The sequence below is a fragment of the Phyllobates terribilis genome, unplaced genomic scaffold (assembly GCF_046119375.1).
Source record: "Phyllobates terribilis strain yellow unplaced genomic scaffold, ASM4611937v1 Scaffold_211__1_contigs__length_3443825, whole genome shotgun sequence".
NCBI lineage: Eukaryota > Metazoa > Chordata > Amphibia > Anura > Dendrobatidae > Phyllobates > Phyllobates terribilis.
Genome location: NW_027362971.1, coordinates 3,364,032 through 3,387,712, shown reverse-complemented (window position 1 = coordinate 3,387,712; position 23,681 = coordinate 3,364,032).

Here is a 23,681-nt window from a genome sequence, read left to right as displayed (position 1 = left end):
TTTCTTTTATCCATGTACAATCTAATATTTCATTCTATTTCTGTCCCGGTGGAGATAAGATTTAAGACATTGTTTTCTGCTTTGCATCTTGCCTGCTGTATTCATTGAAAATATTCCCCAACGCATTGGCAAAAAATCGTTTTTATTCGCCCCCCAAAAAATAATGGACGATCGTCTTAAGTGCAAATTTGTGGAAATGTAGAACACGCCGCAGCCGGCCTCGCTGCAATAAAATGCAAATATATGCATGGTATCATTTGTTACTCATGAGTGGAGCAATATTTTACAGGACGAGTTCCTTTCCGAAAGGTGCTTTTTCTGTCCTCCTTCTAACTTTGAGTTCTTAAGAATAACACCTTGTAAGCATCGCAGCGCTGGAAGCTGTAGGCAGAAGCTGTTCTGCAGAGCTTTATGCACTCTGTGTACCGCCATATGGTGCTCTCTGCGGTGTCGTATGTCAGAGATATGCTTACCTGGAGGCAATGCTAGGGCCTCGCGTTAGATTCTCGACAACACATGAAATTGGAGGTATGCTGAGGTCAACAGTCTTTTGGCTTTGTTGGTTGAGCATCAAAGTGTATATGAATTATATAATGCATCTGTGTGAAATATAATCACAAAAAGAAAAGGATACAAAAGAGGAATGAATGGGGAAAATGAAGACTTGCTTAAAAGGAATCTATCAGCGGGATTTTATACTCCAAACTATTTATAAGTGCTGTAGAATTTGTACTCACTCAGTTGTGCTTGAGGTAGACATAGTGTTACGCCTAACGGTGACGCAAGTGGATTTGTGGACCGGACCTACCCTGGATGGGCATGACTAAGCAGTAGAGATGAGCGTTGTTCTACTCGAACTGTTCGCCAATCTCAAATTCGAGCTGTTTTGGGCGGTGTTCGAGCCGTTCGGCGAACACGAACAATTTGAGAAAAATTCGGCAGTTCGAGGTTATGTTCGATAACTGTTCGTGCACCAAAATCATAGCTGGATTTTTTCTCAGTAATGATGAAAATTAATGTTAATACGCAGTTTGAGTGTACAGCGGGGCGGGGGGAGGGGCAGGGGATGGATCTCTGCAGGAACAATGAAGATCTCCATTTTTTTTTCTCTTTCCCGCATTTGCAGTGGGGAGGTGCAATCTGTCAGCCTATCAGCAGCGCACACACGGAGCGAAGTGCTTTTTTTCACACAAGCAAGGGCATGTGTCATTGGCAGTGTATGTCACATGTCCTTGCCCTATAAGACCAAGCCATTTTCCCCGTCGCCACCATTTTCTCACTGCTGCAGCTGCGTGTTAGACGGCACCGCTGTTGCTGTGTGCGCTATACCTTGTTAATTTCAAGCCAATTTTCGCACAAATATACAGATAGCTTGGGAGTAGGGAATAGTTGTGATTGCAGTCCTTTTAAGGACTAGGTTACAGCATTTCCTACGACTTTTATCAGGGAGGTCTGTGCTCTTAAATAGATAGGTTGTGGGAGTAAAGACTAATTGTAATTGGAGTCCTTTTCAGGACTAGGTTAAATCAGTTCCTATCAGTTTTTGCCAGGCAGGTCTGTGCCAGTGCTGTGCAAGTTTTTTTCACAGTATTTGGCTGAATCTAGCAAAGCTAATCCTTTTTGGCCTATTGCAGAGTGTGTTAGTCAGTGGAGTAGCCTATCTGTGTTGCAAGATATACCACCTGTGTATAGAATACCAATTTTTTTACTGCACCTAGTGAAGTAAAATCTTTTGGGCATAGCATCATTCTATTAGTCCATCTATACTGACCTCCATCAGGTTGCAAACTGAATCTAATTTTTTTCTGCATCTAGCTCTGAAAAAATATTGGGCTTCTAGCTGTGTGTGGGTCTTGTTCTATTAATCCATCTATACTGACCTCCATCAGGTTGCAAACTGAATATATTTTTTTCTGCATCTACCTCTGAAAAAATATTGGGCTTCTAGCTGTGTGTGGGACTTGTTGTATTTGTCCATCTATACTGACCTCCATCAGGTTGCAAACTGAATCTAATTTTTTTCTGCATCTAGCTCTGAAAAAATATTGGGCTTCTAGCTGTGTGTGGGTCTTGTTCTATTAATCCATCTATACTGACCTCCATCAGGTTGCAAACTGAATATAATTTTTTTCTGCATCTAGCTCTGAAAAAATATTGGGCCTTCTAGCAGTGTGTGGGACTTGTTCTATTAGTCCACCTATACTGACCTCCATCAGGTTGCAAACTGAATATATTTTTTTCTGCATTCAACCCAGCCAATAGTTTTGGCCTAATACCACAGTTTGGCCACTCAGCTCTGCTCGGTTTCCATCCATTGTTTTTTTGTGCAAACAACTCCAGAGTTGTGAATTAGTTAACCACCAAAATGAGTGGAAAAAGGCCTGCTGCTGGTGGAAAGGGGAATAGGCGTGTTGGGAAGGGGAAAAAAGGTTGTGTCCGTGGGGTAGGTGTTAAAGCAACAGTAACATCTGCAGAAGAAAGACCATCTTCCAGCCAAACTAAAATGTCTACTTCTTTTAGCGGACAATGTGATAAGATCCCTTTCTTACGGCCACGCCAATCGCTACAAATTCCAGATGAGGCACAAAAACAGCAGGTGCTTCAACGGATATCAAGTGCTCCTTTAAGTGGGCTCCACATCAACTTCAACATCACAAATACTCCAGTCCTCAAAGGTGTCACCCAAATCGCACTTGCTTCCTCACAGCTCCCAAATCTCCAGCTGCCCGTCTGAGTATGAGGTAGAACAGATGGTTGAGTCTGCAGAGCTGTTTACTCATACTATAGCCTGGGAATCAGAGGTCGACTCCAGCGCTTCTGTGAATCCAGACGAGGAAATGATCTGCACTGATGCCCAGAATCTTTATGAGTCGGATCCAGGACCAGACGCAGAAGGTTCTGACCATAATGTAGACCCTCATTCCCAAACTGTAACTCCTGTTGGTGGAGACAATGAGGAAGACGATGATGAGACTCAAATACCTGATTGGAGCGACAACTTTAGTTTTTTGTCAGGGCAGGAACAGGTTGGCTCTGAGGACGACGGGTGTGATAACACACAGGGTGATGATGATGAGGTTGGAGATCCCACTTACTGTCAACCCACAGTCAGCCAAGAGATGAGGTCAGCAGAGGAGGTGGAGGAAGATGCTAGTGACGACGAGGTCAGGTTGCGCCTTCCTGGACAGAGACGTAGTACTGGAAGCACGTCAACAACTGCATCCTCAAACACAACTCTGCCTCTCACCACAAGTCGTGGTGGCTCTTCAGGTCGCATGGGTGCTAAGCCTTGCATAGCCTGGGCATTTTTTCAGATCGATAAAGATGACCCAACTCGTGTTATCTGTAACATTTGTCAGCAAAAGCTAAGTAGAGGCCAAAAAATACAGAGTTTGAGTACTTCATGCATGAACCGGCACATGGACATGAAGCATAAGTTGCAGTGGGAAGCTCAGTGTGCTACAATGCGGCCTAGCCGGCCGGGCCAACCACCGTCTGCCATATCTTGTGCATCCGCGGCCTCTTCATCCTCTGTGACTGGGGGGACAGCAGTCACACCTGTTTTGGGGCGCAGACCTGCCACCTCTTTACCCGCAACAGCCAGCGTGATTGGCAGGTCATCATTTTCTTTGGAGGTGGTAACACCAGCTGGTGTTGAGCGCTGTCCGACATCGATAGCACCACCTTTGGATCAAGGCAACCTAACATGTCCGCCTGCATCTTCCTCACAGACCGGCAGTTTGCCGGGGACACCCTTATCAACCCCGTCTAAGCACAATAGCCAGCCCTCGGTCCCTCAGATGTGGACAAGTAAAAGACCATTTCCTCCTAGCCATGAGAAAGCTAAGAGGTTGAATTTCACCATCTGCAAGCTCTTGGCTACAGAAATGCTGCCTTTCCGCCTGGTGGACACAGAGGATTTTCGAGACCTTATGTCCGTCGCAGTGCCCCAGTACCAGATGCCCAGTCGGCACTACTTCTCAAAGAAAGGTGTGCCTGCGCTCCACCAGCATGTCGCACACAACATCACCGCTTCTTTGAGAAACTCTGTGTGTGACAGGGTGCATTTCACCACAGACACTTGGACGAGTAGGCATGGACAGGGGCGTTACATGTCGCTGACTGGGCACTGGGTAACTATGGTGACAGCAGGACAAGGGGCTGCTGTCCAAGTCTTGCCGTCCCCACGAGTTGTGCGTCAATCCTCTTTATGTCAAAGTTCCTCCACTGCTTCTGCCTCCTCAACCTCCTCTCGGTCTTCCACCTGCACCCAAAGCCTGTCTGGTCATGCCACAAGCTTTCTAACTGCGCAGAAGGGATCCTGCACACCTCCTTACTATGCTGGCAGTAGGGCTCAACGTCATCAGGCGGTTTTTACATTGAAATGTCTGGGAAATGTGAGTCACACAGCTGAGGAGTTGTGGTCAGCTCTGGAGAACCAATTTCATGAATGGTTGTCTCCACTGGACCTGAAACCAGGGAAGGCCGTGTGCGACAATGCTGCAAACCTGGGTGCGGCCCTTCGCCGGGGCAATGTCACACACGTGCCTTGTATGGCTCACGTGTTGAACCTGGTTGTCCAGCAATTTTTAGCCCACTATCCCAGACTAGATGGCCTTCTGCAGAGGGCACGGTCGCTGTGTGCTCACTTCCGCCGTTCGCATCCCGCAGCTCAGCGACTTACATCTCTACAGAAGTCGTTGGGCCTGCCACTTCACCGGCTAAAATGCGATGTGCCTACCCGGTGGAATTCAACTCTGCACATGTTGCAGCGACTGTGGCAGCACCGACAAGCCCTGGTACAATACGTTCTGACGTATAGCCTGGGCCAACGAGATTCAGAGGTGGGGCAAATCACGCTGGAGGAGTGGTCTCAGATCAGGGACCTATGCACCCTTCTGCACAGTTTTGAAATGGCGACGAAGATGTTTAGTGCTGACGATGCCATTATCAGCATGACTATTCCGGTGATTTACATGCTGGAGCACATGTTAAACAGAATTCGGAGTCAGGTGGTGGCACAAGAGGAGGTGGAGGAAGTAGAGGAGGAGGAGTTGTATGCGGAAGGGCTAACATCTGCAAGGTCCAGACGGTCGGCAGCACCAAGGCGGCAGGCATGTGAGGGTGGGGGAGATGGTTTTACCAGGGTGCATGGTAGCAGCCAAACTAGTGAGGAAGGTGCAGGAGCCCAGGAAGAAGTGGAGGACGAACTGATGGAAGACTCATCAGATGAGGGAGACCTTGATCACATTTCTGTTGTGCGAGGTTGGGGGGAGAGGACAGAGGAAGGAAGCATGATTGTTACCTCGCCACCAACACAACAGGGACTTGGTGCTCCTGGATGCGCAACACACATGAGTGCCTTCTTGCTGCACTACCTGCAACATGACCCTCGAATTGTGAGAATTAGAAATAATCCTGACTACTGGGTTGCCACACTGTTAGATCCCCGGTACAAAAGTAAATTTGCAGAAATTATTCCTGCCATAGAAAGGGATGCACGCATGCAGGAGTATCAGCAGAGACTGTTGCAGAATCTTACATGTGCTTTTCCACAAAATACCAGTGGTGCACGTAGTGAATCTCACAGTTCCAACTTGCCAACCGTGGGACCGTCAAGTGTTCAGCACTCAAACCGTAACAGAACCACAGTATCTGCTGGTAACATCAATTTTGCGGAATCATTTCACCACTTTTTTAGCCCATCCTTTGCAAGGCCACAGGAGACAAGAAGTCTGACACATAGTCAACGCCTAGAGACGATGGTACAGGAGTATCTCCAAGTAAACATTGAAGCCACGACTGTGTCACTGGACCCTTGCTCTTTTTGGACTTCCAATCTGGATAAATGGCCGGAGCTAGCCACTTACGCCTTGGAGATCTTGTCATGCCCCGCAGCCAGCGTTCTGTCTGAACGTGTGTTCAGCGCTGCTGGTGGTGTGCTGACAGATAAGCGCACGCGGCTCTCCACTGATAATGTAGACAGACTCACGTTCATAAAGATGAACAAATCATGGATCCGAAACGACTTTTCTACCCCTGTGTCATCCTGGGGAGAGTAAAAGCTTGATGATTGGTTAAAATCACCCTACCAACCATTTTAAGCTTTCAAATTACTAATCATGTTTATCTGTATCTTGACTGGAAAATAATTTGGGCTTTGTAGCAGTGTGCAGCACTGATCCTGTTAGGCCATCTATACTAAAGCTTCACCAGATTTAAAATTAAAAATAATTTTTAGCTGCATCTAGCCCGGAAAATAATTTTGGGGCTCCGAGATGCGCAAGACACATAAGTGCCTTCTTGCTGCACTACCTGCAGCATGACCCTCATATTGTCAGAATTCGAAGTAATCATGACTACTGGGTTGCCACACTCTTAGATCCCCCAAACTTTTCGATCAACCTTTTCATTTTAATAAAGACCAAAAAAATGGTCATTTTTGAAATTATAAGCATTAGCAGGTTGTTAGAAACTGAAATCAAACAGTTTTCAACTCAAAACTTTATTCTAGGTGATGTTACATTTTCACATAGGACCCCTTGTTCGAAAGGAGCTTCTGAACTCTCTCGTCCATTGAATTTGTCAGGTTTTGGATGGTTTCTGCTTCAATTGTTTTGCATGAGGACAGAATACCCTCCCAGAGCTGTTGCTTAGATGTGAACTGCCTCCCGCCATCATAGACACTCCTTTTAATGATGCTCCAAAGGTTCTGAATGGGGTAGAGGTCAGGGGAGCATGGGGGTCACACCATAAGTTTGTCCCCTTTTATGCCCATATCAGCCAGAGATGCAGATGTTTTATGTGCAGCATGAGATGGTGCATTATCATGCAGAAAAATGATCTTGCTGTGAAATACACGGTTCTTCTTCTTGAACCATGGCAGGAAGTGCTGTTTGAGAAAATCCACATACATTATGGAGTTCATCTTTAGCGCCTTCAGGGATCCTAAAGGGGCCGACAATCTCTCTCCCCATGATTCCAGCCCAAAACATTACTCCACCTCCTCCTTGTTGGCGCTGTAGCCGTGTTTGCGTGAGGTGTCCATCAACCAGCCATCCTCCACTCCATCCATCTGGACCATCGAGCGCTGCACGGCACTCATCCGTGAACAAAACTGTTTTGAAATCAGTCTTCATGTAATGTTTGGCCCACTGGAGCCGTTTCTGCTTGTGTGAAGTGGATAGAGGAGGTCGACAGGATGGCGTATGCACAGCTGCAAACCTCTGAAGGACCCTGCATCTTGTTGTTGGGGGGACGTTGGAGGCACAAGCAGCTTCAAAAACTTGTCTGCTGCTATGACAAGGCTTTTTGGCCGCTGCTCTTTCAACCTGACGTAATTGCCTGTAGGAAAGAGTCCTCAATTTGCCCTTATCAGCACGCACACGTGTGTACTGTGAATCAGCTACATACTTCTTGATTGCCAAGACACTTCATCCTGATCATCGCACAATGTTGATTGTAGTCATGCCTTGACCTAAACACTCCACAATTTGTTGCTTCTCAGCAGCCGACACATCCTTTTTCTTTCCCATTTTGGCAGAAAATGTAGGCTGCTTAATAATGTGAGAGAGCCTTCTTAAGTAGTCTTGCCTTTCATTGGACACACCTGCCAAACTAATTAGCACAGGTGTCTGCAATTGCTTACAGTGATATAAAGAGCCCTGACACACATCACCATCAATGAGTTTAACTGACAAACAAACAAATTCTTCCCTTATCACTCCTAAACACTTTTTGCATAATAATTTGGAACGCAGTGTACATGTGCTTTTCCACAAAACACCAGCGGTTCACGTAGTGAATCTTACAGTTCTAACTTGCCAACCGTGGTCTGTATGGAGTTGTTCAATAAAGGGCCCAAAATTAAGATAACATAGATGGGAGAGGTCTCTATGAATAGGAATTCCTAAGTATTTGATACCCTGTGAGGGACAGGCAAAGGGAAAGTTGGACTGGATGGAATCCTATATGGATTTGGGGAGGGAGACATCGAGGGCCTCAGACTTCGCTGCATTGATTTTAAAATTTGACCATGTAACAAAGTGATCTATTTCAGCCATAACAGCAGGGATGGATATATGTGATTGAGTGATATATACTAGGACATCATCAGCAAATAGAGAGCACTTGTACTCGGTGCCTCCCACCTCAATCCACCTAATATTGGGGTTATGGCGAATTGATGAGAGCAGGTGCTCCGTCACTAGGATGTATAAGAGAGGGGACAGAGGACATCCCTGCCTTGTCCCATTGGTGATTGTGAAAGGTGATGAAAATGTTCTGACGCACCCCCTGGGCCTTGGGACACCCGGAGCCGGACCCTTTTTGGTGGATGCTGGTGGTTGTAGTCTTCGTGGCGGCGACCCGGTTCCGTGGCTCAGGGCGGTCAAACCAGTGGCGGAACTATTTATGTGGTTTTGATGTTTAAATGTCCGACTACGCCACCCGTGGATTGCGGTCAGAGTGAACCGCTGCTACAGGGCAGACCGCTGAGGCTGGTGTTGTGGGTGCAGCAGAGCGTAGCATAACTCCCCACGGGAGGAGTATAGCCTCAGGGCAGTGTATGCGGAGGATGGGGGTGATGGTGCAGGGCAGCAGCAGTAACGACACGGAGTCAGTGATGCAGTCCAGGGCCTTTACTCACAGTTCTTATTATCCAGACCACGTCTGCAGGTAACGGCTGCCCACGTCGTACTGTGCTCACCAGGTGAGGGGCTCAGACAACTCCCAGATAACTTTGGAGCACTTCACAGGACCCCCTTTGTGTGTCCTTTGTCTGGCCTTTCTTACCAACACTTCTGTCCGGCTGCCTCGGGCCTCCTCTTGGTAAACTTGGCCCAGTTTCCCTGACCCTATGTGGTGCCTTCCTAGCGGGTGTAGCGAGGGGCTGCGCCACATAAAATGTCAGAGCCTCCGGTTTCTAGCTGAGGGTCGTTTCCTGCCTCCACTAGTTCGGGGACCGGTCTCCCCCTTTGGCCAGACCCCTCCACGCAGGTGGATTCGGGCGTGCGGTGGCGACTCGCCCGTCCGCACCCCTGGGATCCCTTCATTCCTCGTTCCTGGAGCCTTCTCCGCTCCTCTTCCTTCCTTCTCCCTCTTCCAGGCCTGGGCCTCTGTTACTAGGCCCGCCTCCGGAGCAGAGCTCATGCAGAGCCCCTGCTCCCTGCCACTTCTGCTCAGACTTCTCTGCACTGAACTAAGATGGTGCCCACCTTTTATACTCCCTTCTCAATGCACCCAGGAACTGCTTCCTCCCTGCTCCTGCACTACAGGGTTCCCCTTCCTCAGTGTTCCCTCCCCCCACTCCAGCCAGGGACAGGCACTGTCGTGCCCATCTCAGGGGCATATTGGTCGCCCTGCCCCACGGCAATGTGGTGTAATGCATGCAGGTGTCGGGTCCTGATCCACACTCCATCCTTACCTGAGAGTGAGATATCACACCTCTGGGTGAGGTGCAATACGTCTGTAGCAACCGAGCCCTCAGGGTGCTACAGTTCCATTTATCTTCAGCCTAGGTGACGTATTGCGATACAGGGCTGTGATTTTGGCTATAAAAGGGTCCCCTAGACCCCTACCCCAAGCTTTTTAAGAGAATCATATATGGCGTGCCAGGAGACTCTATGGAATGCTTTCTCAGCATCCAACGAGAGTATCTAATTACAAATTTTTAACTGCATCTAGCCCAGGAAATACTTTGTGCCTAGTAGCAGTGTCTGCTAGTCAGCGGATTATCCCGGCTGTTAAGCAAGCTGCACCACCTGTAGTTTAGACACTTAATTTTTTCAAAGGAAATGCTTCGGGACCATGGGATACTTAGTGAAGAGCATCAGGAGGCACCCCAAGGCATAGGGGCTGGGACTGGCAGTAGGATGCCTTGCGGTGGACAGCCGAGCTCGATCCTTATAAAAGCTTTTTAACTGCAGCAGCTTTAGTGGACGCTACTGGAGCTGGAATTACCGCGGCTGCTGGCATGAGACTTGCCCTCCAATAGATCCTTGTAAATGGATTTAAAGTGTATTCATTCAAATTAGAGAGACAATTTAAATTAAAAAGCTTAGAGCTGTCTCCACCACAGGGGGGCTCGCTCGACCCACCAGCGGACAGGCACCAGTATTGGGAGAGGGGGGCTGGCCGTCAGGGTTCACCGCGGCTCTGGCACAAACCCGGCGACACGGAGGTGGCACGGGCAGGAGCGGACTGGCCGTGTCGGCTTCTCACTTTTTGGATTTTAGAAGGGCATGACATGCCTATATCTGTGTCTCCCCCTCCTTTTACTCCTCCACCTCTTTTATTTTCGCATGACTATATGTACTTGTCACTTTTCCATGTGTTAGTTATGTCTTCTGAGCAGTTTGTCAGCTTTTGGACACCTTTGAAAGTGTTTTCTATGTGTTTCTATGTGTCTTTGTTTGCCTGCCATTGGTTTTAACGGTGTTCGAAGGTGTTCGACGAACACACGGGTGTTCGACGAACCGAACCGAACTCGAACACTACGGGGGTGGCTCAACACTACTAAGCAGCTACCTTGATGTTCACTGGAGCCTCTAGTGGTGAGGTCAGGCTTGTGCGGCAGGTATCTGCCAGGTACCGCTCCAGGGTGGAGTCCGGCAGCAGCTGACCCCAGGGGTCCGTTCAGACTTAGTAGGTTTAGAATCACTGACCAGGAGATTCAGATAGGGAAACACTCAGATACTGGCCGCACCGAGACCAGGGGACTTCGGGAGCATGGCTGGCTGCACCACTACCTGGGGACAGGAACTTCGGGGCAAGACTGGCCGCCCTGGGACCAGGGGGCAATGTTCAGACACTGGCCGCTCTGGGACCAGGGGATGAAGGTTCAGGCACTGGCCACTCTAGGGCCAAGTGAACGAACGTTCAGGTACTGGCCGCTCCAGGACCAGGGGAAGAGAGTTCAGGCACTGGGCGCCCCAGGACCAGGGGACGAGGGTTCAGGACTGACCACACCGGGACCAGGGGCTATGGACACAGGACTGGCCACACCAGGACCAGGGAGACAGGTACAGGACTCTGGCCGCACCGGGACCAGGGGACCTGACAACTCACTAGTAGTACACCTTACTGCTCCTTTGGCGGTCAGTCATGCAGGAGAAGGAAGCAATTCTTCTCTATTCCATGCTGTCCACAGATCAGTCTACATTTACAATGTGACAGGTTCACTCTAAGATCTAGGGTCTAACCTTGGGGGATGTATCATCAGAAAATGAGAAGTTTTTATAGTAAAGTGAACCTGTAATGTCTTTTTGGCCTCCAGACAAATATCATTAATTTTTTTGTTTTTTTCAGTACATTATATGGTAAATGAAATTATGGTATTCAAAAAAATACAACTCGACAATGAGCTTTCATACTGTTATGTTGATATAATGTTAAAGAAATTGTGATTGTGCCAGTACTTTAGTAATCGCCTACTCGGAGAAGTTTTTTTGAAGTGTCTCTTACAGAAGAGGCCTTTTCTCCTAACTAACTAGACCTACATAAAGTTATTTATATATGTGCATATATATTCAGTTGTAAATGGTACCGGTGCATTTTGAGACTAAAGTGTCCTTGCTGGGCTGAGTCCCAAATAATCTGAAACGCTAACTTGAATCTCTTAGAGAATGCTGATCTCTCAAACGCAGGGCTTCTCTAAGTCCTTAGAAATAAGACCTCATGTGGCCTAGTCCAAGATGCTGTGTCCTCGGTCGTCCTAACCGAGTCAGCTCATGTCAAGCCGAACAACGCAACCCAGAGTCACCAAAAACAGATCAGAGTTGCACCGCTCTATCCAGACCTTTTTCCAGCGATGCATAGCTTCCCTCTCTCCTTGAACTCCCCTAGCAATGGACACCAATCGCCAAACCCCTGCACTGCAACTCTGACCTCTCCACTGCCTTCTATTGGCCAGATGATATACTGTGTGCAGAATTATTAGGCAAATGAGTATTTTGATCACATGATACTTTTTATACATGTTGTCCTACTCCACGCTGCATAGGCTTAAGAGCCAACTACCAATTAAGTAAATCTGGTGCATCTCTGTAATGAGGAGGGGTGTTGACTAATGACACCAACACCCTATAAAAGGCAAATAGCCAACAGGGTCGCAAGAAGCGTGTTGGCCAAAAAAGGCACAAAATAACTGCCCATGAATTGAGGAAAATCAAGGGTGAAGCTGCCAAGATGCCATTCGCCACCAGTTTTGCCATATTTCAGAGCTGCAACGTTATTGGATTATCAAAAAGCACAAGGTGTGCAATACTCAGGGACATGGCCAAGGTAAGGAAGGCTGAAAAACGACCACTTTTGAACAAGAAACATAAGATAAAACATCAAGAATTGGCCAAGAAATATCTTAAGACTGATTTTTCAAAGGTTTCATGGACTGATGGAATGAGAGTGACTCTTGATGGGCCAGATGGATGGGCCAGAGGCTGGTTCAGTAAAGGGCAGAGAGCTCCACTCCGACTCAGACGCCAGCAAGGTGGGGGTGGGGTACTGGTATGGGCTGGTATCATCAAAGATAAACTTGTGGAACCTTTTTCGGGTTGAGGATGGAGTGAAGCTCAACTCCCAGACCTACTGCCAGTTTCTGGAAGACAACTTCTTCAAGCAGTGGTACAGGAAGAAGTCGGTATCGTTCAAGAAAAACATGATTTTCATGCAGGACAATGCTCCATCACATGCATCCAACTACTCCACAGCGTGGCTGGCCAGTAAAGGTCTAAAAGAAGAAAAAATAATGACATGGCCCCCTTGTTCACCTGATCTGAACCCCATAGAGAACCTGTGGTCCATCATAAAATGTGAGATCTACAGGGAGGGAAAACAGTACACCTCTCGGAACAGTGTCTGGGATGCTGTGGTGGCTGCTGCACGCAATGATGATCGAAAATAGATCAAGCAACTGACAGAATCTATGGTGGAAGGCTGTTGAGTGTCATCATAAAGAAAGGTGGCTATATTGATCACTAAGTTTTTTGGTTTTAGTTTTTGCATGTCAGAAATGTTTATTTCTAAATTTTGTGCACTGATATTGGTTTACCCGGTGAAAATAAACAAGTGAGATGGGATTATATTTGGTTTTTATTAAGTTGCCTAATAATTCTGCACAGTAATAGTTACCTGCACAAACAGATATCCTCCTAATATAGCCAAATCTTAAAAAAAACACTCCAACTTCCAAAAATATTAAGCTTGGATATTTATGAGTCTTTTGGGTTGATTGAGAATATAATTGTTGATCAATAATACAAATAATCCTCTAAAATACAACTTGCCTAATAATTCTGCACACAGTGTATATTACATTACAAATCTCCAACAATTCAGTAAACTATGATTAATCCTTACTGTTTTTCAACTAAAAAAAATAAGTCTCAATTTATCCTTTACACTTTATACTAACAATTTGTTTTCAAGGACCAGGTTTCCAGAGATGCACTCGCACTGCCTTCATCAGGTTAAGCAGTTCTGATTACCTGGTTTAAGAAGGAGACAAAAGAAAATCTTACCAATCAATCAGAGAAAGGAAAAATTCAAAGCAATGCAAATAAAGTGAAACCTGTATAAAAGACCATCCTTTTCAGAAGACCACCCCTCACCCAGACCAGATATTTTATGACAGATTTTTTGCTACATCACATATTATGCCTACTGGCGTTCATTTTTTAGAAGACCATCCCCTAGAAGACAACTTTTCAATGCAATTTTGACTGGTGTTCTCAAAGGGGCTTCACTCGATCTACGATAGTGAGGTGTGAGGGTTGAGAAATTATAGGTAAGGATGATCATGGATGCAAAAGTGTGTTAATGTAAACAGGTCACGAGATGCAACACGCAGATAAGAGCAAGGCGGAAGTAACCAAGTTAACTGTTTATTCCCTTGACGTGAGGATGGGAAGAATGGGTTTAACAGGAGGTTAGGATAGATCAAAACAGAGTAAATACAGTATGAAATATACAATGTTGTTATCAGGACACAGTGATTCTTATAGTGAGTTCTCTATACTATCTAGCTATACTATCTGGCTAATCTCCGAGGCCGATAGTGTCCACAAATATATATCACAATGCTCCCCTTGTTTGTTCTAGGTCCAAGTGGAGGCTACCAGTTTTTTCCCGCTAGGCCGCAAGTCTTTCTGACAAAGTCAAGCAATATTCTCTGGGCCTTTTTCACACTGGCCGGTCACTGTCTCGCCTGCTGCACTAGCCCAGATTGTAGCCTGTACCGTACATCTTATGGATGCACCATTTCTGGGGAGGCTGAAAGCTGATGTTCTTAGTCTGGGAGGGGGCCAATATCTATGGCCCCTTCCTAGCCTATTAACATCAGTCCGCAGATGTCTACCTTGCCTTTGCTGGTTATTAATTATAGGGGGGACCCAAGTCATTTTTTGGGCGGTCCCCCATTTTAATATCCAGAAAAGGCTAAGAATACAGCTGTGAGATGATATTAATAACCTGGGAAGCTCCATATTTATGACCCCCTTGACAAGCTATAAACATCAGCCCCAACCTGTCAGCTTTCCCTCAGCTGGATAGTATAAATTCGGAGGACCCCATGTTATTTTTTTTCTTAAATTTATTGAATTATTAGCTAAATACATGAATATTAAACTACACACGCACTGCACGATTTATATATGTCACTGACATTTATCTATCTATGTATTGAAGAACATTTACTTAGAAAACTATCTTTAAATGACAGAATTACTCTATGTAAAAGCTAATGTTAAAGTCGCATTGCATATAGATTGCATACGGATGTCATATGGATGCCAGGTGAGAAAAATCGCATTGTACTTGCATAACACTTGCACGAAACTCGTCCAACTTTTCAGGAGCAACATCGGACCGATTTTATTAACACAGATGGGTATGAGCCTACACAGAGAGAAACCATAGTTCTCCTTATTGCTAGGAACAATAAATGGCAGTATTAAAAGTAGGTCCTAATTGTCCAAAGTGGGAAATATTGAAACATAGCCCATAGATCTCAAAATTTCTCCTGAGGAAGAGGCTTTCTTAGCTGCATCCTCAGCATGCAAACTATTCATTGTTCAACCATGGACTATATCGCAGAAATTGGGATTGTGATGCCCAACAATTTATACATTAAACACTTACACAGCACGTTCCGTAATTGGTTCATGGTACCCATTAGAGTCCATACATTAATCACTGAAAGGTGAGTTTCTATATCTGGTCTTCACTTAGCGATATTCTTTACATTAAGTAGATTACTTTGCACGCTGCTATGTATAATGATTCTATACATCATGTAAAGAGGGAATAAGGTCGCTAAGCCGCCCGGCATTTTTCTTCTTCCTAAATACCAGTTGTGTGGTCATGTTTATTCTGTATAAAGGTTCTACAGATGAGTCAGTACGTCCCTAAGGTTTCAGTCTGACCTGATTTACAAAGAGCCTTAAAGTAGGGATTAATATTTTAACACAATAGTACAGTGACCTCATCACCCATGTAAAGCGGAACCATAGTACTATTGCCGCTCTGTAAACCGGAGCAGATGTTCTTTTTATCATTCATGGACTCTACCTTGTATTGTTTTGGAAATCTGTTACATTCATGTTTTATGCAAGAAGAACATTTTGAGACTTTGTTAAAGGGGTTCTCTGGAAATAGCAAAAAAACAGAAGAAGCTAAAAGAAACTCCATTCTAAAAATATTCCTATAAATTCTTATATAACTTTAATTAGCAAATCACAATTGTTTTATCTAGGGGGGGAAATCACTGTAGAGTTTTTACAGTCATTATATTGTTACATTGAAGAAACCTGTCCTATGATTGTACAAGTGGCTGTGAGCATGTGCAGTAGGGTCTCCGCTGCTGTGACCTGAATACACTCTATACCCCATAATAGCAGGGGTGGGATTCTGCCGGTTCGGTCGGGCTCGGGAGAACCGATTGTTTAAATTGCTGCCGGTTCCAGAAGCGTCGCTGTGATCCTGTTCCCTGGCCGCCTTTCTCAACTAGTTTGCATCCGGCCACACATGTAGTTGAAAAAGGCACACATCCAGGAACGGCGCCAGCACCCGGTGCACCCAAAAGTGCCAGCGCCCTGAGCAGGAGGGGGCCCGCTTGCTCAGGACCCCGGCACAATACTTACCTCTCCCCGTACCACCGCAGCAGCTCCGGTGTCTTCCGCGGCCGCGCACTGTGACGTCTCAGGTCAGAGGGCATGATGACGTCTTTACACCGCGCTCACTCCTGAGCCATCACAGCGCAGAGCAGGAAGATGCTGGCGACGCTGAAGAGTGAGCAGGTGAGAAGTGAGGTGAGAATTTGATTTTTTTTTTTAATGTATGGAGATATGGGGCATTATATGGAGGGGGTGATGACATCCTGCATGGGGCATTATATGGGGGGGAAGTGACATCCTGCATGGGGCATTATATGGAGGGGGTGATGACATCCTGCATGGGGCATTATATGGGGGGGTGACATCCTGCATGAGGCATTATATGAGGGGTGACATCCTGCATGGGGCATTATTTGGGGGATTGATGACATCCTACATGGGGCATTATATGGGGGGGGGTGACATTCTGCATGGGGCATTATATGGGAGGGGGAGTGACATCCTGCATGGGGCATTATATGGGGGGGTGACATCCTGCATCGGGCATTATACGAGGGAGAGGTGACATCCTGCATGGGGCATTATATGGGGGAGAGGTGACATTCTGCATGGGGCATTATATGGGGGGAGAGGTGACATCCTGCATGGGGCATTATATGGGGGGAAGAGATGACATCCTGCATGGGGCATTATATGGGGGGGAAGTGTCATCCTGCTTGGGGCATTATATGGGGGTGACATCCTGCATGGGGCATCATATGGGGGGGAAGTGACATCCTGCATGGGGCATTATATGGGGGGGAGGTGACATCCTGCAAGGGGCATTATATGGGGGAAGTGACATCCTGCATGGGGCATTATAAGGGGGGAGAGGTGACATCCTGCATGGGGCTTTATAAGGGGGGGAAGTGACATCCTGCATGGGGCATTATTTGGAGGGAGGTGATGACATCCTGCATGGGGCATTATATGGAGGGGGTGATGATATCCTGCATGGTGCATTAAATGGGGGGGAGTGACATCCTGCATGGGGCATTATAAGGGGGGAGAGGTGAAATCCTGCATGGGGCATTATATGGATGGGGGTGATGACATCCTGCATGGGCATTATATGGGGGGGGAAGTGACATCCTGCATGGGGCATTATATGGATGGCGGTGATGACATCCTGCATGGGAATTATATGGGGAGGGGAAATGACATCCTGCATGGGGCATTATATGGGCTGGAAGTGACATCCTGCATGGGGCATTATATTGGGGGGGTGATGACATCCTGCATGGGCATTATATGGGGGGAAGTAACATCCTGCATGAGGCATTATATGGATGGGGGTGATGACATCCTGCATGGGCATTATATGGGGGGGAAGTGACATCCTGCATGGGGCATTATATGGATGGCGGTGATGACATCCTGCATGAGCATTATATGGGGAGGGAAAATCACATCCTGCATAGGGCATTATGTGGGGGTGTAAGTGACATCCTGCATGGGACCTTATATGGGGGGAAGTGACATCCTGCATGGGGCATTATATGGGGGGAAGTGACATCCTGCACGGGGCATTATATGGGGGGAAGTGACATCCTGCACGGGGCATTATATGGGGGGTGATGACATCCTGCATGGGGCATTATATGGGGGGGAGTGACATCCTGCATGGGACCTTATATGGGGGGGAAGTGACATCCTCCATGGGGCATTCTATGGGGGGGAGTGACATACAGCATGGGGCATTATATGGGGGGAAGTGACATCCTGCATGGGGCATTATATGGGGGGCGGGGAAGTGATATCCTGCATGGGGCATTATATGGGGTGATGAGATCCTGCATGGGACATTATATAGGGGGGGTGACATCCTGTATGGGGAATTATATGGGTGGGTGACATCCTGCATGGGGCAATATATGGGGGGGTGACATCCTGTATGGGGAATTATATGAGGGTGATGACATCCTGCATGGGGCATTATATGGGGGGTGACATCCTGCATGGGCATTATATGGGGGGGTGACATCCTGCATGGGGCATTATATGGGGGGTGACATCCTGCATGGGGCATTATATAGGAGGGGGAGTGACATCCTACATGGAGCATTACATGGGGGGTGACATCCTGCATGGGGCATTATATGGGAGGGGGAGTGACATCCTGCATGGGGCATTATATGGGGGGAATGTGACATCCTGCCTGGAGCATTATATGGGGGGTGATATCCTGCATGGGGCATTATATGGGGTGGTGACATCCTGCATGGGGCATTATATGGGGGGTGACATCCTCTATGGGGAATTATATGGTTGTGATGACATCCTGCATGGGGCATTATATGGGGGGTGACATCCTGCATGGGCATTGTATGGGGGGGTGACATCCTGCATGGGGCATTATATGGGGGGTGACATCCTGCATGAGGCATTATATGGGGGATTGATGACATCCTCCATGGGGCATTATATGGGGGGGTGACATCCTGCATGGGGCATTATATGGGAGGGGGAGTGACATCCTGCATGGGGCATTATATGGGGGGTGACATACTGCATGGGGCATTATATGGGAGGGGGAGTGAAATCCTGCATAGGGCATTATATGGGGGGAATGTGACATCCTGCCTGGGGCATTATATGGGGGGTGATATCCTGCATGGGGCATTATATGGGGGGGTGACATCCTGCATGGGGCATTATATGGGGGGGTGACATCCTGTATGGGGAATTATAAGGGGGGGTGACATCCTGCATGGGGCATTATATGGGAGGGCGACATCCTGCATGGGGCATTATATGGGGGTGACATCCTGTGTGGGGCATTATGATGGGGGGTGGTGACATCCTGCATGGGGCATTATATGGGGGGTTACATCCTGCATGGGGAATTATGTGGGGGGACATCCTGCATGGGGCATTATATGGGAGTGGGGAACATCCTGCATGGGTCATTATGTGGTGGTGGGAACATCCTGCATGGGGCATTATATGGGGGGTGACATCCTGCATCCGGCATTATATGGGTGAGAGGTGACGACCGGCATGGGGCATTAAATGGGGGAGAGGTGACATTCTGCATGGGGCATTATATGGGGGGAGAGGTGACATCCTGCATGGGGCATTATATGGGGGGGAAGAGGTGACATCCTGCATGGGGCATTATATGGGGGGAAGTGTCATCCTGCTTGGGGCATTATATGGGGGTGACATCCTGCATGGGGCATTATATGGGGGGGAAGTGACATCCTGCATGGGGCATTATATGGGGGGAGAGGTGACATCCAGCACGGGGCATTATATGGGGGGAAGTGACATCCTGCATGGGGCATTATATGAGGGGAGAGGTGACATCCTGCATGGGGCTTTATAAGGGGGGGAAGTGACATCCTGCATGGGGCATTATTTGGAGGGAGGTGATGACATCCTGCATGGGGCATTATATGGAGGGGGTGATGATATCCTGCATGGTGCAATAAATGGGCGGGAGTGACATCCTGCATGGGGCATTATAAGGGGGGAGAGGTGAAATCCTGCATGGGTCATTATATGGATGGGGGTGATGACATCCTGCATGGGCATTATATGGGGGGGAAGTGACATCCTGCATGGGGCATTATATGGATGGCGGTGACGACATCCTGCATGGGAATTTTATGGGGAGGGGAAATGACATCCTGCATGGGGCATTATATGGGCTGGAAGTGACATCCTGCATGGGGCATTATATTGGGGGGTGATGACATCCTGCATGGGCATTATATGGGGGGAAGTAACATCCTGCATGAGGCATTATATGGATGGGGGTGATGACATCCTGCATGGGCATTATATGGGGGGGAAGTGACATCCTGCATGGGGCATTATATGGATGGCGGTGATGACATCCTGCATGAGCATTATATGGGGAGGGGAAATAACATCCTGCATGGGGCATTATATGGGCTGGAAGTGACATCCTGCATGGGGCATTATATTGGGGGGGGTGATGACATCCTGCATGGGGCATTATATGGGGGGAAGTGACATCCTGCACGGGGCATTATATGGGGGGAAGTGACATCCTGCATGGGGCATTATATGGGGGGGTGATGACATCCTGCATGGGTCATTATATGGGGGGGAGTGACATCCTGCATGGGACCTTATATGGGGGGGATTTGACATCCTCCATGGGGCATTCTATGGGGTGGAGTGACATACAGCATGGGGCATTATATGGGGGGAAGTAACATCCTGCATGGGGCATTATATGGGGGGTGGGGAAGTGATATGCTGCATGGGGCATTATATGGGGTGATGAGATCCTGCATGGGGCATTATATAGGGGGGGTGACATCCTGTATGGGGAATTATATGGGTGGGTGACATCCTGCATGGGGCAATATATGGGGGGGTGACATCCTGTATGGGGAATTATATGAAGATGATGACATCCTGCATGAGGCATTATATGGGGGGTGACATCCTGCATGGGCATTATATGGGGGGGTGACATCCTGCATGGGGCATTATATGGGGGGTGACATCCTGCATGGGGCATTATATGTGAGGGGGAGTGACATCCTACATGGGGCATTACATGGGGGGTGACATCCTGCATGGGGCATTATATGGGAGGGGGAGTGACATCCTGCATGGGACATTATATGGGGGGAATGTGACATCCTGTCTGGGGCATTATATGGGGGGTGATATCCTGCATGGGGCATTATATGGGGGGGTGACATCCTGCATGGGGCATTATATGGGGGGTGACATCCTGCATGGGGCATTATATGGGAGGGGGAGTGACATCCAAATGGGGCATTACATGGGGGGTGACATCCTGCATGGGGCATTATATGGGAGGGGGAGTGACATCCTGCATGGGGCAATATGGGGGGAATGTGACATCCTGCCTGGGGCATTATATGGGGGGTGATATCCTGCATGGGGCATTATATGGGGTGGTGACATCCTGCATGGGGCATTATATGGGGGGTGACATCCTGTATGGGGAATTATAAGGGGGGTGACATCCTGCATGGGGCATTATGTGGGGGGGTAAGTGACATCCTGCATGGGACCTTATATGGGGGGGAAGTGACAGCCTGTATGGGGCATTATATGGGGGGAAGTGACATCCTGCACGGGGCATTATATGGGGGGGAAGTGACATCCTGCATGGGGCATTATATGGAGGGGGGATGACATCCTGCATGGGGTATTATATGGGGGGGAGTGACATCCTGCATGGGACCTTATATGGGGGGGAAGTGACATCCTGCATGGGGCATTCTATGGGGGGGAGTGACAAACTGCATGGGGCATTATATGGGGGAAGTGACATCCTGCATGGGGCATTATATGGGGGGCGGGGAAGTGACATCCTGCATGGGGCATTATATGGGGTGATGAGATCCTGCATGGGGCATTATATAGGGGGGGTGACATCCTGTATGGGGAATTATATGGGTGGGTGACATCCTGCATGGGGCAATATACAGGTGGGTGACATCCTCTATGGGGAATTATATGGGGGTGATGACATCTTCCATGGGGCATTATATGGGGGGAGACATCCTGCATGGGCATTGTATGGGGGGGTGACTTCCTGCATGGGGCATTATATGGGGAGTGACATCCTGCATGAGACATTATATGGGTGATTGATGACATCCTGCATGGGGAATTATATGGGGGGGTGACATCCTGCATGGGGCATTATATGGGAGGGGGAGTGACATCCTGCATGGGGCATTATATGGGGGGTGACATCCTGCATGGGGCATTATATGGGAGGGGGAATGACATCCTGCATAGGGCATTATATGGGGTGGAATGTGACATCCTGCCTGGGGCATTATATGGGGGGTGATATCCTGCATGGGGCATTATATGGGGGGGTGACATCCTGCATGGGGCATTATATGGGGGGGTGACATCCTGTATGGGGAATTATAAGGGGGGTGACATCCTGCATGGGGCATTATATGGGGGGGCGACATCCTGCATGGGGCATTATATGGGGGTGACATCCTGTGTGGGGCATTATGATGGGGGTTGGTGACATCCTGCATGGGGCATTATATGGGGGGTGACATCCTGCATGGGGAATTATGTGGGGGGACATCCTGCATGGGGCATTATATGGGGGTGGGGAACATCCTGCATGGGTCATTATGTGGTGGTGGGAACATCCTGCATGGGGCATTATATGGGGGGTAACATCCTGCATCCGGCATTATATGGGGGAGAGGTGACATTCTGCATGGGGCATTATATGGGGGAGAGGTGACATTCTGCATGGGGCATTATATGGGGGGAGAGGTGACATCCTGCATGGGTCATTATATGGGGGGGAAGAGGTGACATCCTGCATGGGGCATTATATGGGGGAAGTGTCATCCTGCTTGGGGCATTATATGGGGGTGACATCCTGCATGGGGCATTATATGGGGGGAAGTGACATCCTGCATGGGGCATTATATTGGGGGAGAGGTGACATCCAGCATGGGGCATTATATGGGGGGAAGTGACATCCTGCATGGGGCATTATATGGGGGAGAGGCGACATCCTGCATGGGGCTTTATATGGGGGGGAAGTGACATCCTGCATGGGGCATTATATGGATGGGGGTGAAGACATCCTGCATGGGGCATTATATGGAGGGGGTGATGACATCCTGCATGGGGCATTAAATGGGGGGAAGTGACATCCTACATGGGGCATTATATGGGGGGGAGAGGTGAAATCCTGCATGGGGCATTATATGGATGGAGGTGATGACATCCTCCATGGGCATTATATGGATGGGGGTGATGACATCCTCCATGGGCATTATATGGGGGGAAGTGACATCCTGCATGGGGCATTATATGGATGGCGGTGATGACATCCTGCATGGGAATTATATGGGGAGGGTAAATGACATCCTGCATGGGGCATTATATGGTGGATTGATGACATCCTGCATGGGGCATTATATGGGGGGGTGACATCCTGCATGGGGCACTATATGGGAGGAGGAGTGACATCCTGCATGGGGCATTATATGGGGGGTGACATCCTGCATGGGGCATTATATGGGAGGGGGAGTGACATCCCGCATGGGGCACTATATGGGGGGGAATGTGACATCCTGCTGGGGCATTATATGGGGGGTGATATCCTGCATGGGGCATTATATGGGGGGGTGACATCCTGCATGAGGCATTATATGGGGGGGTAACATCCTGTATGGGGAATTATAAGGGGGGTGACATCCTGCATGGGGCATTATATGGGGGGGCGACATCCTGCATGAGGCATTATATGGGGGTGACATCCTACGTGGGGCATTATGATGGGGGTGGTGACATCCTGCATGGGGCATTATGAGGGGGGAAGTGACATCCTGCGTGGGGCATAATATGGGGGGTGACATCCTGCATGGGGAATTATGTGGGGGGACATCCTGCATGGGGCATTATGTGGGGGTGAGGAACATCCTGCATGGGTCATTATGTGGTGGTGGGAACATCCTGCATGGGGCATTATATGGGGGGGTGACATCCTGCATCGGGCATTATTTGGGAGAGAGGTGACATCCTGCA